Source organism: Gorilla gorilla, chromosome X (assembly GCF_029281585.2).
Source record: "Gorilla gorilla gorilla isolate KB3781 chromosome X, NHGRI_mGorGor1-v2.1_pri, whole genome shotgun sequence".
Taxonomy (NCBI): Eukaryota; Metazoa; Chordata; class Mammalia; order Primates; family Hominidae; genus Gorilla; species Gorilla gorilla.
In genome coordinates, this window is record NC_073247.2 from 52519316 (window position 1) to 52536384 (window position 17069).

Genomic DNA, 17069 nt, shown 5'->3' on the forward strand with positions numbered 1-17069 from the left:
CCCTGAGGAATTTCCTTTAGTATTCTTTGTAAGAGAGGTCATGTTTATCTGGAAATGTCTTTGTTTTGTCTTCAGTTTTGAAATATAGTTTTGCTAGATATGGGATTCTTGGTTGACAGTTTTTTTTCTTTCAATACTTTGAATATGTCATCCCACTGCATTCTGAGCCTTCATTATTTCTGAAGAGAAATCAGCTACTAATCTATCAAGCTCTCCTTTCCACTTGTCTGTGATGAACTGCTTTTCTCTTCCTACTTTCAAGATTTTCTCTGTCTTTGCCTTTCAACATCTTGGCTATGATGTGTCTCTGTAAATGTCTTTTAGTTCATCTTACTTGGAATTAATTATGCTTCTTGGGTGTGTAGATTAATGGTTTTAATCCATTTGGGGAAGTTTGGGCCATTATGTCTTCTTTTTTTTTTTTTTTTTGCCTCTTTTTCTTTTCTTCTTTTTGAACTCCCAGTACACATATGTTGGAATACTTAATGGTATCTCACAGGTCTCTCAGGCTCTGCTAATATTTCTTCATTATTTTTACTTTCAGTTCTTCAGATTGGACAATTTCTAGTGATTTATCTTCAAATTTGCCGATTCTTTCTTTTGCCACTCAAATCTCTTGTTGAGTCCCTTTGTGTATTTTTTATTTCTGTTATCATTCTTCTTAACTCTAGAATTTAAAAATGGTCATTTAAAAATAATTTCTTTTTGATATTCTGTATTTGATGAGTCATTGTTATATTTTCTGTTTTGTCTTTTACATTTCTATTGCTATATAATAGTTGTACATATTTACAGGGTACCTGTGATATTTTGATACAAGCATACAATGTGTAATGGTCAAATCAGGGTAATTGGGATATTTCTCACTTCAAACATTTTTATTTTTTCTTGGGAATCATATTTTCTTTTGATTCTTTAAAGAGGGTTTCCTTTGTGTTTCTGGAACATATTAATAACACCTACTTTGAAGTCTTTGTCTGGTAAGTCCATCACCTGGGGTCTTTCAGAGTTTCCATTGCCTGCTGTTTTTGTTCTTGTGTATGAGTCACACTGCCCTGTTTTTGTTTTTATTTTTTGCATGTCTCATAACTTTTTGTTTAAAGCTGGACAGTTTTGATAATATATTGTAGCAACCCTGGACTCTGATTCCTCTCTCCCCTGGTTTGGTTGTTGCTATTTTTGTTATTTATTTATTTTGTTATTTATTTGTTATTTGCTATTATTGTTATTTATTTACCGAAATAACTATATACTGTCTGTCTCTCCAGCAGTGTGCAGTCACTGATGCCTCCACCCAATTAAAAAAAAATCTTGATCTTATTTTTAAGCCTGTTTTTTTGGAGCTACGTCTGGGTCAGCATAGCATAGTGGTCAGCCAAAGATTTAAACTCCTTGAGCCAATAAGGCTTTTACCATATGCTGATGGATCTGTGTATGGTTTGGAAAATGGCATTCAAAGTTTAGGCAGTTTGCAAGTCTGTCAGTCTTTACTTTCTGTGCTTTTAGGGTCTCACATTCATTCAGGGACAAGTAGCTCACTAAGACCCTCTTCAGTCTTTCCTGAGCATAAGCACAGCCATGTGGATACATGCAGCCTTCCAGATATCTAGGGAGCTTACCGAGTCCCACTCTGGCTGCCTTGATCCCTGGATCTTGCTGATAAATTTCTTGCTCTTCTGCTGGTATGATGTTTGGCCCAGACAGTAAGGCAATTCCAGGCTAGCTATGATTTTGTTTTTTTCTGATTGTTTACCCCCAAGATTGCTATTGTTTTCAACCATGCCCCTGGGCATGGGTTTTTCTATCCTCCATTCCATATCACATTAGCCCATCCAGCCATGGAGCTGCTGGTCCTCAAGGCCTGCCCTGCCCTGGTAGAACTACAGTGGCATGAAGCTGGGTGGAACAGCATGAAACAGTCTTGGACAAAAATACCAATCCCTCTCTATTCTTCCTGAGATTCAATCATTTTTCTTGAATAAATGCTCCTCATTTTTGTTTTGTTTTTGGTCAATTTCCAGATTCCTGAAATGGTTGTTTTTGACAATTTTATCCAGTTTTATTGTTGCTTTTTGGGATGAGGATTTGGTGAGCTCTTTGCTCAGCTATTCTGGAAGTCCTGCCCTAGTAATGGCCTTCTGAGGCTGTGTTTGCCATACACAACACCCAAATGGAATGCTTCTTAGAACATAGTGGTTCATATCCAGAGTAGTGTCTGCACATTGTGGGCAGGGCAAGGGTGGAGCAAGTTCCAGTGATATGCCTCCGTAATATCTCATCAACTTTCAAAAGGAGACTTACAAAGAGATTGAGCATCCTGTATTCAGAGAGAAGATGAGCAATCAATGCCCGAGAAGTTTGCCATTCCATGTGGCAGTAAATGTGAAGGCTGGTGTGAATGGCGGCTCCACACATCCAATTGAGGAATGGTCTTTAAGATGAGAAATCAAGAAGAAGCGGGGAACATTTTCCTTCCTGAAACATTAACTGTGGGAAATGAGAGGATGGAAAACCACCTGTGAGGGACATTTCCAGTTTAAAAAAAATTACTAAGGAATATGTTTCTCATCCTCTTTATATACTTGTATATCTAGAAATACTTCTGTGTCTCTTTGTCCATTGTTCAACTCAGTGGTCTCTCTGGGCCAGGCTGTAAATATATCGATGAAGCTGGACATCCTTCATAGTTGGAAGGAATGATGGCTCTTGTAGTATTGTGAAAGGTCTCTATACGTCTGTGTGTGTTCAATAGGGAACCCCTTCCCACATAAAGCTTCTCAGAGTAACAGAGCAGCTATATGCAAATGAAGCTCTTTGATGTGTATTTTCAATTAATCACTGACTCTCGCACAGGATAAATGAAGTTATTTTCCCCGTTATCAGCTTTAATTCATAGGTTATAATGCTAATGAAGGTTGACTTTTTTTTTTGATGTTGCTTCTATTTTTATCATTGTCTTTTCCTTATTTTACTAATTACCTGTGCAATGACATGGTATCTAAATTGATCTAAAGGCATCATTCTAAATTTTAAAAACCAACACTTAAAAAAAAGTAATCCCCATAAGTGTCTTATGCATGAGGGTGAGCGTTTAACTAATTACTATGCAGAAACCACATGTCAATTGCAGAACAATTGCCTGAAGGGAGCAGCAACTCACATAACCCCATTTTGGAAAAGTAGATCTGTTTTTATTTTATCTTTCTCAGTTTTAGCTGGTGTTTTAAAGAGAGATGTGATTTTGCAGCTTTGGGGATCACTCGTCTATTTCAGGAAATTGTCAGAACCAAGAACTGGAGGAATTCAGGAAGAGGGCTCTAGAGCTCTGTTCTAAAAAATGTTGTAGAAGCAGAGTCTTTGGTTTTTAATGGCCAAGCTCTGTCCATTTTGTGAGCAAATGTCACAGTAAAAGACAGAAATACAGCTCAGAGAATAGCTTCAGAAGACAAATGGCAGGGGAGGTCCAGATAGCTATAACTTAGTGCTTTAGTCATCTTTAATGGAAATGGAGCCTCTAGCCAAGCCTAATATATAATGTATCATAAAACATATGTCTGTCAGTCTCCCAGGTACAATAAATAGGGAAAACACAGACCTCAAAGGGAGGCTATGGCATGCCTTGCAGAGGGGCTCAAATTACTTGGCTTGTTGTGGGGGGTTGAAGGCTGTGGGGGAGGAATGATGTAATGTATATTTTTAGTGTTTCTAAGAAATGACTGTCTCCAGCCTTGTCCCGGTGGGCTGTGGGAGAGGGAATGGAAAGGGAGGGGCTGGGTTTATAGATCTGCATGGGCAAATTGAGTTGAGTGCCCGTTTTACAGGTGATTAAGCTCTTTCTTTTTTATTTGGAGTGTAGTATAGCAAGGAAGAGATAGGACATGTTCAACTGATGGCATTTTCCAGAATGCCCACCAACTTCTTTTCATTTCACTGTTGTTTTTTCCCTGGTGAAACAGCAGCCCAAAGCACCCTAGTAAGGACCAGCTGTCTGATCCTGTGCTGAAGAGCTCTGGTTACTCTCCCTCAGCGGGGGCTCAGCCACCATCTGAATTTCCTGTGGTCCCAGTATGTTCTGCCTCTGAGCTGGACAATCCTTCTGGGTAGATTCTTATCTTTTTCCACTACTGAGCCTACTTCTTTGAGTACCCGTTCTTCATATGAGCTGCAAAATCTTGAGTGTAACCTCTATGACTCTCAGTTTTCTAATCTGTGTAATGGGAAGAATAAGCTATCTCTCTGGGACTCAAATACAGGTCTGCTTATTTCAACTCTAAAGCATGTTCTATGGCTCACCGTAGATCCCCATGCTCAAAATGTCATCTCTGCTGTGTTTTTCTAGACTATGTCCTGCCTTTCCTTAGAAAAGCCCACCGAAGTCCTCTCAAAATGGATTAAACCAGCTCCATTCATTCTGTTTATGCCAGGAATTCTCAATACTTCTTGATCTTTCTACTGTCCTACCTCTCCTGTGTCTCAGCACACAGGTAAGCATGTGCTCAAACATACGTATGTGCACACACACATGCACATACACACTCATGCTCATAACAGCCCCACACAATATCAAGAGAGTGGCTCTTTGTGTGATGTGATTGGAAGTTATATTGATATCAGATCTGATTCTTTGCCCTAAAATGTGAGGAAACCAGCCCTTTATTCAAATTTGAAAGCCTCGTTCTTTTGATTCATGATGATTTTTTCCATGCAAGTTCTGCTAGAAACGAATAAATTATTCCCTCATACTTTGCATGCATGGGCATAGGTGAGCTCCTTGGAGAATAGGGGTGGGCTGCTCTCAGAGGAGTGGGTGGGTACCTAAGTCCAACCTGACTCACTTGCCAATGCCAGTGTTTCTCAGGATCAGCCCAGTCTACACAGCTATGTCTGGTTTGTTGATGTTATTGTCATTTATGAATATTGAAGCATGTTCACACTAGCCCAGTTTCTCAGTGATTTTAAAGCTCTCTTCAGAGCTTGAGCCCTCATTTTTTCCTTTGGTTATCTCTTCTAATACTGTTTATATGGAAATTTCTTTGGCAGAATGGCTTTAACTTTTTGACTGTGACCCAGTGTAAGAAATACATTTTACACACAGCATGCATACAAATATATAGATGACTGAAACAAGGCTTTTCCAAAACTATACTAACCTTTCCTATATTCCAGATCAAATGAATTTTGGCTTATTCTATTCTATTCCATTTAAAAATGATGTCCTTGACTACTGTGGCAAAATTATTTACCAAACCGATTTCCTCATCTGTGTATACAGCTAGACTACATTTTCTAGCATCCCTTATGGTTCGATATGGTCAAGGCACTGAGTTCTTGCTAATAAAATGTGATCAAGAGTGACCTGTGCCTCTTTCAGGTATGACTCATAATTCCATGTGGAATCCACCAAGCCTTTTTCCAATTCACTGGCTTGATACAGACAAACATTGTGGATATAGACAGAACGTTTGTGTCCCCCCAATTAATATGTTGAAATCCTAACCCACTATGTAATGGTATTAAGAGGTGGGGGCTTTTGGGAAGTGGTTAGGTCACAAGAGTGGAGCCCTTTTAAATGGGATTGGTGCACTTACAAAAGAGATCCCGGAGAAATCTCTTCCCTCTTTTAGCTGTGTGAGGATACAATGAGAAGTTGGCCATCTGCAACCTAGAAGAGGGCCCTCCCCAGAACCTGAGCATGCTGACACCCTGATGTCTGACTTCCAGTCTCCAGAACTGTGAGAAATAAATGTATATTTTTATAAGCCACCTAGTATATGGTAATTTGTTATAGTGGCCCCAATTAAGACATGTGGAAATCTTGGAAGCCACTTGTTAAGATGGCAGTGCCTCAAGATGAAGTGAGCCTTATCCCCAGCCCCTGAATCTCTGCCTAGAATACACATTTTGAACTTTATGTGAGGCACTAATAAGCTTCTATTGTCTTGAATCACTATTCATTTGGGGGTTCTTTATTATACCAGCTAACATTATCCTAACTAATTTACGGTCAATAGACTCATCAACTGACTATGTTTTTACAATTACGCATATCATCCTTTCTATTTTTTGAGAGATAAAAATTCACATTATTTGCTGATATTTGTAGAAATTGTGTAAGTATGCAAGAGTAATGATTATAATCACATATGAAGGTAGGGTGACCATATAATTTGTTATTCAAGTGGAACAATTTCCAGAGTGAAAGGGATTATTAATCATGGCTCCAGGACAATAGATGGAAAATGACATTGTCCTCAACAAACTGGAACATATGATCAACCATTATAAAGGGTACAGAGTGGGAGGAAGAATGGGGACTTTTTAAATTACATTTTTAAAAGTATTGGTCTATGGTGAATTGGAAACAAAAGCAGTTAATTCTTTACCATAGGTAGTTTAAAAGCTGCCTTAAAGACTGAAGAATGGCAAACCATAGATGTGAGACAAGGAACTTGGTGAAAATGCTGTCAGGGATGCACAAGAGACTCACTCCCTTGGAGTTGTCGGCCAATCCAAAGTCCAAGCATGGGAGCCAGAGCCTGCAAGAGAGGTCTGGACAGGCCTCAGACATGAGCAGTGGAGCTCCACATCACTCAGTCCTGAGGACAGAACTGGATCCTCCATTTTTTTAGTTTAAAGTTTTCCAAATAGTGACTTTCCTTAGCACCTGACACCACTCTTTGATCCCTCTGAATCCACCAGACCCACAAGCAGTGCTTTGTTATTGAAGAAACCAAAGCACTGTACTAAACAGATTGGTGGAGTACAGTTGTCAGAATATGTCGATGACAAGTATTTGGGACCACATCTGCAGGCCACTGATACTTAACCTAATCATCTTTTGCTCACAGCCCAGCATTTCTAAAAATAGCAACTGTGGGTTGTGATAGTGAGAGGTTAAACTTGATTAGTGTGGAGACTTCTTACTATAGAACTTTGAATGAAGCAAAATCCATGCCTGGGATTTAGAACAAGTAAAGGGACTTCCTTAAGTATGGTCAAAGTACACTCTGCCCTTCCCATTACTGATGCTTTCAGGGATTTTTAGGGTTTTGTGGTCCCTGATTATTGTTCTTAAACTCTGGATAAACTCACAGTATAGAATTAGCCTGAACAGGAGACAGGCTTTCTGGCAAGTTACAAATACCTTCATTCCTGGGGGGAAAATCAATAGAAGAACGCATGGGATTGCCATTCTTCTCCTTTGTCCCTGTAGCCCTTCAGTCTTCCCCTCCCTGACTTCTTTCCTAGAGCTCAAATTGAAAACGCCTGGCATTGCTAAAGTTCTTTTGCTGGGCTTCTTACACAGTGCTGACTTGAGATGAGTGGCTTATGTTTTTTATCTGTCACCTTCTTTCCCATCCTGCTAGGGGGGATACTAAAAACACCTGCACTCTGTAAGCCCTAAAACTCCCCAGGTGTTTCCAGTGTGCAGCCAGGGCTGAGAACCACCTTTGGACCCTGCAGGCAGATCCGTGCTTCTCAAGCTTTCTGCCCATATCAATCAGCAGGGGATCTTGTTAAAATACAGATTCTGTCTCACTAGATGTGGGATGGTCCCAAGATTCAGCACTTCTAACATGCTCCCAGGTGATGTCTTTTGCTGCTGGTCCTCAAGACCACATGTTGAGTAGCAAGGAGGCAGGTGATCTGGTAAGATTGCTGTTCATTATCAGATGCTGCAGGCTCTCTTCTGGTAGAATTAGAGTCAGGGATCATTTTTTGTGCCTCTTACATTTATCGGGTTACATAGCTCTATTCCACAAGGTAGGCCCCATGAGGATTAGCATCCATCTCCAGACAAGGTGGGATGCTTTTACCAGACTCTGATAGTCTGGGAAGCTTAATGTTTGGATAATCAGGTTACTTGGGGTCTTATTCCATTTGTGCTACTGTAACAAAATACCACAGACTGGGTAATTTAGAAACAATAGAAATGTATTTCTCGCAGTTCTAGAAACTGGGAAGTCCAAGATCAAGGCACTGGCAGGATTGGTGTCTGGCGAGGGCTGCTCTCTGCTTTCAACATAGTGCCTTGTTTCTGCATCCTCTGGAGAAGATGAATGCTGTGTTCTCACATGGCAGAAGGGACAGAAGTGCAAGAGAGGGCTCTCTTCAACCTCAAGCCCTTTTATAAAGGTGCTAATCCCATTTGTGAGGGCTCTACCCTCACGACTTAATCATCTCCCAAAGGCCACATCTATACCTTTTAATATTGTTGCATTGGGGATTAAGTTTCAAAACATAAGGAGGGGATATCATCATCACTCAAACTACAGAACCTAGTGATAATTTTTAGATTCTTTGTTCAGCTAGAATTCACTGTTAATGTAACCATCCTTAAACCTTTCTGAAGTTTTTACTTTGAAAATTTCTCTAACAAATAACCTACCCTACTAAATACTCTACACCATACATTCACGGAAGGAATCATACAATATTGACACCCGAAGGGACTTGGAACCCAGCTCACCCACCACTCTGCATTTGAGGAGACTGAAGAAACTGCAGACTCATCCCTAGTATTGAAATATAATTTTCAAAATGTTAAAAACAGGACTTTTATACAAATATAGAATGAATGCTGTCAAAGATTTTATCCATCTCATTAATTAATGAGAGAGCCAACAGATAGTAAGGTTGTTTCAAAGGACAGATATTTATGTATAGTCAGTCAGAGGAATGATGAAATAAATTTGCCACTGGATACAAAACTGGCAAATGTCTTATGGGACCATAAAACTGTAGCTAGTGGGGTCATCTTCTCTACTGGACAAAAATATACAAATTAACAACTAAATTCAGTGTCTGTGCTCCAATTAGATAGAAATAGCAAAGCCAAACATAAGTGCATTCTCCTGTGCAATCAAATAATTCTTGGGTGAGCCTGCTTAAAATCGCATTGAAGGGACATGCGTCATTTTCTTGCATTAGTTTCCAGTTTGGGGGATATATATATATATTTAACATTAGGCAGAACCTGAACCAGCATCAGGATCCCAGTGCATTTTTAAACTTCCCTGCTCTTGGTATATCAGTAATGACATCATGTTTGGCAGCTGTTTTGAAGCATTTCCCCACTGAAACAATGATATCAGTTGAGAGTAACATGTGTGATATACTCCCCTGGGCTTGCCTGTGGTTATATGGGACCTCTAACCCAACCCTTTTTTCTCCTACTACAGAAAGCGTATGTAAATGTGTGACCTTGATATTATTATAAGATATATATATATATATATCACTATTACTACTTGTATGATATATATCTTATATATATTTGCTTTTTACTTAAGAAACTATTCTTAAACTTTGCTACTTAAACTATTATTAATAAAAAAAACTTTCTTCACAGCTTACACCATAGCTGACCTCAACATATTAGCATGACATGACATGCCTTCAGGAATGATAATGTATGAGATGCAAAGCTCCCATGTTTTACAAAACCCCATTCTGCCTTACTTCAATTTGTTTCTGTTTCTTTGTAACTGGCCTTGCCTTGTGCTGTGGAATCTCAAATTCCATGCGCTTGGCCTGACAGCAAGAAGTGCTGGAACATATGTTGTTCGAGACACGTTGAGTAATCCTTAACCATTTACTGCCCATCCAACAATTACGGCCTTGTGGTCACAGGGGACACTCGGCAAGCTTCCCTAATGCCTGATGAACTCTAGTTCATCACATAGCATCTGCAAAGCCTATATTTCAACTATCCAACAGGGATGAGGATGCATTTTTTAAATCCTCTGGGTCACATGTCTCAGTGGTTTTCCTCTGCTGAGATGATGTTCAGGCTCATGGTGGCTTCAGGATTATCATAAGCACCCTTTGTCTGGACATGTCCTGAAACTCAGCAGAGGCCTTCTCTCAACATGTCCTATACCCTGTGACCTTGTCCCTCTGTCTATGGCTGATTGATGAGTGAAAGAGGGTAGAAACCCAACTCCGTTGAGATTGGTGAGGCTCCCTCTCTTGAAAATTTGGACCTTGGAGCAGAGAGAGACAGCACTTGGAGAGGTGTTGGCACTGAGTCCTTGCTGAACATAGCTTTTTGTTAAATTGTTTTTAGTTTTCTTGCTGTAGTTAAGTACAAAGACCTTTCCAACATGTCATCTAAAGATCATTTCACCCACTGCTGGGTTTGGCCATCATTCTCTCGTCTTTCTCTTCAGCAATGGTGAAGTAGATACCTTTTCCCTGAGGAAGAGAAATCCATGGTTTGTTGCCTTTGTTAATAACAAAAATGTTGGAAAGCCAGGTGGCAAAGCTGTTGCCATTGGTATGTTTCACATGAACCACATTAAAACAACCAGAATGTTTTTCTCTGTTGGCCACACCAGTTCTTCCCAGGTGAGTACCCTACATGATCAGGTTAGTACCCTACATGATCAGAAGCACTTGAGTAATATATTATAGAAATGATCCCTGAAAGTATAGTAGTCCCCCCTTATCTGTGGTTTCCCTTTCTGGGGGTCTTGAACATATTCCTGTGGATAAGGGGGAGACTAGTGTATAGTCTTTGGCCACGGCTCTTTAGAAATTCAGTGGATGCCATCTAAGGGCCCTGGAACTGCCTGAGGCTCACCTCATCTGGTAAGCTAACAATTCCTTTGGTTCTGAGATATGTTGAGGGTTTTTCTATTAAATTTCCCTCCATCTTTTGTTGTTATTAATTTTGTAAAAGTTGGTTTCAGTTGTTTAAAAGTGAGAACACATTAATAGAGACCTCTACAAAGTAATAGAGTAGATGGAGGCTGGACTGACTTGAGTTAAGGGAACTTAGGTTCTAGCCCTAACTGTGTCACTCATGTGGTGTGACTGTGAATAAGTCATGTGCATTCTCCAAACCTTTATTTCCTCTACCATAATAAAAGGGGGTGAACCAGAAGAGCTTTAAGTTGATGCCGTTTTTTCAAGTGACTCCCAAACTCTTTGACATCCTTCCATTGAGACATGGGGCTATGTTTCCTCTTTTTGAATCTAGGTAGGCTTGTGACTATTTCAACCAATAGAGAATGGCAGAAATGATACTGTGTGACTTCTGAGCCTGGGTCCTATAAGGCAATGCAGCTTCTGCCTTGTTTGCTGAGACCCTTGTGCTGGAGCCCTAAGCCACCATGTAAGAGGTTGGCTATACTATGGTAGCCTTACCGTGATGAAGCCCAAGCCACATTCAGGGGCCACATGTTGGTGTTATAGCTGAGTCTCAGCTAAGCTCTTTGCCAACAGCCATTATCAACTGTTAACTATGTGAATGGCCGTCTTGGATGTCCAGCCCAAGCTAGCCTTCAGATGACATCTGCCTACAATCACGTGAGAGATCCCATAGTGAGAACAGTCCAGACAAACCTTTCCAAAATTCTTGACCCAAATTCTCCTTATAGCTCCCTCTGACTCTAATAAAATGGTTGTTTTATAGCAATAAATTTGGAGGTTGTTTATTACACAGCCAGAATCATGGAAACTGTTACCCTCTGGCCTTTACAGTCCTTTACACCCTTCCTCCATTCTTCTATCTGTCCATCCAGCCAGCACTTTTAAAGGTATGACTGTACATGGCACTGGGACCTCAAAGATGAATCAATAACTGTTCATGGCTTTGCAGAGCTTCCGGAGTATATGGGAAGGAGAGAACCAGCATGAATCAAACCATCTCAAACCACAGGATGTATTACAAAAGAGTAGCAAGACAGCATGTGCAGCAAGCACTGGAAACTTTGTATTTGGAATGGTTAAATCTGACTGGTAAGCAAGATTCCTAAGATCCTGGATCTCATAAGGGGATATTGTAATAGAAGAGACAATCAATAAATTACTAAACAAGGGAATACATCAGCATTGGGGAGGATGGAGTGAGGTGAGTGAGGCTGGAGCATGGGAAGTCAATTATGAGGCTGAGGTCAAGTGCAGGTGAGCAAGGAAGAGAAGGGAACAGGGTGAGTGAAATGGAAGAAGGCTGGCAGGAGAGCCAAGTAGCAGTGGGCAATAGACTGGGCTTGGCAATTGATTGAAGTGTCTGGTCTGGGTTGGCTGCCTCACATCATTTCTAGGCTCATCCACCCTCTTGGTTGGAGGGTGCATTGCCCTTCCAAGGGGCTGTCCTTGGACTCTACTGAAAACCTCCATCTCAAAACCTGCCTTTGTGAAAGATTGTGAAAACGTCATTCACATGAAGGTGTTAGTGACCAATAGTAAGATTTAATGTGTTATATTTTCCTAGGACATCAGTAGTCTAACATGTTAAACTAAAGGAATGAAACCCTAAGAATCAGAATGTCTGTAATTGACAAGAGGGGATTGTGTATTACTCAAGTCAGCCAGAGTCAAAAGCGGGTAAATGCAGCAGGGCTGTATGAGGGACCATTCAATCCCTTCCTCTTTATCCCCTAGCTTTGTATGTATCTTCTCTTTCATTCTCTCTGTGGCTCTGCATCATTCTCTCCTTCAGGTTGAATGGCTTTTTTCTGCTTCTCTGAACATGTGGGCCAAACACGAGAGCCCCAAATGGTGCCCTTGGCCCTGAAGTCTGCATTGTCTTACAAGTCCATCAGCTGTAGTTAACTACTGACCCAGTTCAGTCCCACTTCCAAATTTTGGGCAAGAGACCATAGCCCAGCTTGAATCCAAGTCTTCCCCATTACACTGAGCCGTGAGCAGGCTTGTGGGGCTTCATGGCAAGTCAGGAGCAGGTTGCGTGGCAGAAGGTTGCCTGAGCAGAGCCCTGCGTGAGGAGGAGACAGTGATCACCTCTGTTGCACTAGAGGGAGCTTTTGGTGAAGGGCACCCCAAGATGCATATTCCATCTGATATATGATTACTCATAAGGCATAATTTGTCCTCAGTATTTATTCTGGAGACTATTGGCAGCTATTGCTAGAAACATTCTTCCCCTAGCTACACTGTTCCAAAAGGAGATGGAAAAGATCAGTGACAGCTGGTGGTTTGTTTCAATTCTTTTAAGTCTCAGATGACTGTAGTTTTCTGTTTATTAGCCTCCAGGAAAGCCCTCCTTTACTTTGTTTCCTGTGATGGAGCAATGGGCATTTCATCCTAGACGTGGTGGCACTTTCTCTGCAATTTTGCTTGCCTTATTTTCCCAGAAATTAAGGTGGATGCATTCCCTGTTGACTCAGTTGCTACAATAAAGAAGAGAGTTTAGTGCTTCTGAGAAAATCCTGCCCACTCAAACCTCAGGGGGCAGGGGGCAAGGCACTAGCCATCATTGAGTTCCTATAGTGTGCCAGGTACTGTGCCAGGAACAGTCCCACCAACCTCCTCCACTGATCTTATAGGAACGACGTGATGCTCAGCAAAGAGAAGTCCCATGTGGTGGATGGGTTTGTAACCACAACCACACAGCTTCTTATTTAGATATTTTTTTCTATACGTGGCATCATCATGGTTGTTTTTTGGAACACGAAGTCATAGAGTTATTAGATACCTTGTTTGAAGTAACGCAGCATAACTGTATTAGGAAATAACCTTCCCCTAGAATCTTCTGATACTTCTAAGTGGGGATGGTGTGTATGTATGGAGGATTTGCTATGAAGGGAGGATCTTCATTTTTGGAGGATGAAGGAACCACAAGAAGTGGAACCTCAAATGGAAGGTCTAAATTTCCTTTGCTTGAACTTAGATTTTCTTCTAAGAGAGCTTTAACATTTGAAAATCTTGCTTCTTGGAATGGAATAACTCCTTTAATAGGCTTCAAACAGAAAATTGCACAGTAACGTGCACCTTCTTGGGTTGACTAATCATTGTTTAATGGCTATAATGGAATTGCTGGCCACTTTTGAACCTTCTGGCATTAATCCCCAATTTCCTACACTGGAGGACTCCTCAGGAGGAAGGTAAGTAGGAAGTACTAATGTTGGTATTTAACTCAAAAGCTGTAATTGGTTGGAAAGTCTGTAGCCATAAAATATTGCTGAAATCTATTGAATACATGAATCACACAATACACTTTATTTATTTTTCACAATTATCTTAACTGTAAGCAGTGTTATTCCAGCTTTAGAAAGAAGGGAATTTTAAGTTCAGAAGCCAAGTAACTTTCTCTGGAGAAGCATAAGAGGGTAGAGCTTAATAAATATAGATTCAAACCCTGACTTATTGCTTGTTAGGTGAAGGATCTTAGCCTCAGTTTTCTCATCTGTAAAATGGTGATCAGAGTCTCTTCTGTAAAATCATGGTCAGAGTCATCTATTTCACAATGTTTGAGTGAGGATGAAGTAAGTTTCTATATGCTAGGCTCCTGCTCTGACTACTCCACAAGGCCATGCAGTTCATAAGAGGCAAGCCTTAGACTTGAACCCAGGGCCACTGGATTCACATTGCGTTCCTTGGTGAGATTTTGATTTTAAAATGAAGATAGACTGGTCAAGGAAAAGGTCTGTGGCTCAGAGTCAGCCCCTACGTTTAACTGATGGGAGACAACCAGTCCCTCTTCCCCATACATACATACACACATACATAATTCTTTAAGAACATGCGTGTAGGCCGGGCACGGTGGCTCACGCCTGTAATCCCAGCACTTTGGGAGGCCGAGGCGGGTGGATCACCTGAGGCTGGGAGTTCCAGACCAGCCTTGCCAACATGGAGAAACCCTGTCTCTACCAAAAATACAAAATTAGCTGGGCATAGTGGCGCATGCCTGTAATCCCAGCTACTTGGGAGGCTGAGGCAGGAGAATTGCTTGAACCCAGGAGGCGGAGGTTGCGGTCAGCAGAGGCCATGCCATTGCACTCTAGCCTGGGCAACAAGAGCAAAACTCCATCTCAAAAAAAAAAAAAAAAAAAAAAAAAAAGAACATGCGTGTATGGATTTAAGGATAATTCTATTAGGATAGAGCAAGATAAATCATACAATGATGTGGAATGTATACTTATTGACAGATGATAGTTCTGCTAGGCAATCCTTTTGTTGTTACTTGTTTTTCTTCATGAATCAATTTCATTGAGGTATAATTTATATACAATAAAATAAACCTATTTTATTTTTGATAAGTTTTGACAAATGTGTACATCTGTGAAACCACCATGACAATCAAATGATGAAGCAATCTCATTATACCAGAAAGTTATCTCATGCCCTTTGTAGTAAAGTCCCCCACCCTTGGCCCTAGGCAATCACAAATCTGTTATCCCTATAGTTTCTATCTGTCTGAATTTCATAGAAATGTAGTCATATAGTTTGTACTTTTTTTCTGCTTTCTTTTACTTAACATAGTGTCTGAGCTTCATCCATCTTGTTTTGCTGATGAGTAGTTTATTCCTTTTTATTGCTGTGTAGTGTTTAATTGTGTTTATATGCACATGTGTTTATCCATTCATCCCGGCCAGCAATTGTTCAACAAGGGTTAGAGCCAGATAGTACCACCTTAGACCTGGGCAACTGGAACCCCTCTCTGGGACCTGTGCTTCAGATGACCTCACTCTGGCCCTCTTGCAAACACGTTCTTCCCTATGAGTTAGAATGACTGTGAGGCCAAGGGGATGTGACCACCTGGAACCCTTGCCTGGGTACACAGAACTAGAGAATCCCCTGCTTAAGTGGCCGTGAGCCTGCTTCCAGGGCCTGCACAGGCCGTTCCCCTGGATTAGTCCTCTTGAGGGTAGACAGTGATATACCCCCAAGCCTGAAGCAGGGTGGTCAGCAGTGGAAAAGGGGAGTGTAAGGGGTTGGGGGAATAGAGAGAGTACACAGATCTTGGATATGCAGGTAGAGCTGCTCATGTTTATGCATGCAAGTTTCCTCATGGGAAGAGAAGAGAGAGTCTGCTGTATGCTGGGGGCCTTTATTTCTATTAATTCCCCAGCCCACAGGTGATAGAGGCAGGCATGTAGCCATAGGAGTAGGAGCAGAAGGAAGGAAGAAACTCCAAGGAAGAGATGAAACTGTAAAAAGACAGAAAAGCAATTTTAGAGGTCACAGAACAGAGGGTTTTAGAATTAGAAATGATTTTAGATTCCATGTTCTTTCATTCTTTAATTGCACAGATGAGAAAGCTGAAGCCCAGAGAGGTTAAGTAATTTCTATAAGGTCACACAGCTAGTTAGTGACAGAGCTAAGATAAGAAGTGAGATTTTCTGATCTTAGACCAGAGTTCTTTCAATACACACAAGAACAGTGGTCATCAAATTCTTTTGCTTGCATAACCCCTAAAATATTTTTGTTAAACCATGAATCCTCTTCACATATTTTGAGGTTAACTTCTACAATATTTTTAATTAGAAAGTTAAATGGTTGCAAAGGATATAATTTCTAGCATATGGAAAATATTGTCATTTTAAAATAAAACTGTCATGTCACTCTTGGAAGCAAAATCTAAATGCCATACTCAGTTGCTATCCATCGACATTCTTTTTTTAAACTTTTAAGTTCAGGGGTAAATGTGCAGGTTTGTTACATCGGTAAACTTGTCTCATGGGGGTTTGCTGGACAGAGTATTTCATAACTGAGGTATCAAGCCTAGTACCCATTAGTTATTTTTCCTAATCCTCTCCTTCCTTCCACTCTCTACCCCCAGGTAGGCCCCAGGGTGTGTGGTTCCTCTCTGTGTGTCCATGTTTTTTCAACATTGAGCTGCCGCTTGTAAGTGAGAAAAGGCAGTATTTTGTTTTCTGTTCCTGCATTAGTTTGCTAAGGATAAAGGCCTCCAGCTCCATCCATGTCCCTGCAAAGGACGTGATCTCATTCTTTTTTATGGCGACATAGTATTCCATGGTGTATATGTACCACATTTTCTTTATCCAGTCTACCAATGAAGGGCATTTAGGTTGATTCCATGTCTTTGCTATTGTGAATAGTGCTGCAGTGAACATACACATGCATATGTCTTTATGATAGAATGATTTATATTCCTTTGGGTATATACCCAGTTGTGGGATTGCTGGATTGAATGGTATTTCTGTTTTTAGCTTTGTGAGGAATCACCATACTGCTTTCCACAATTGTGGAACTAATTTACACTCCCACCAACAGTGTATAAGCATTCCTTTTTCTCCGAAATCTCGCCAGTATCTGTTATTTTTTGACTTTTTAATAATAGTCATTCTGACTGGTGTGAG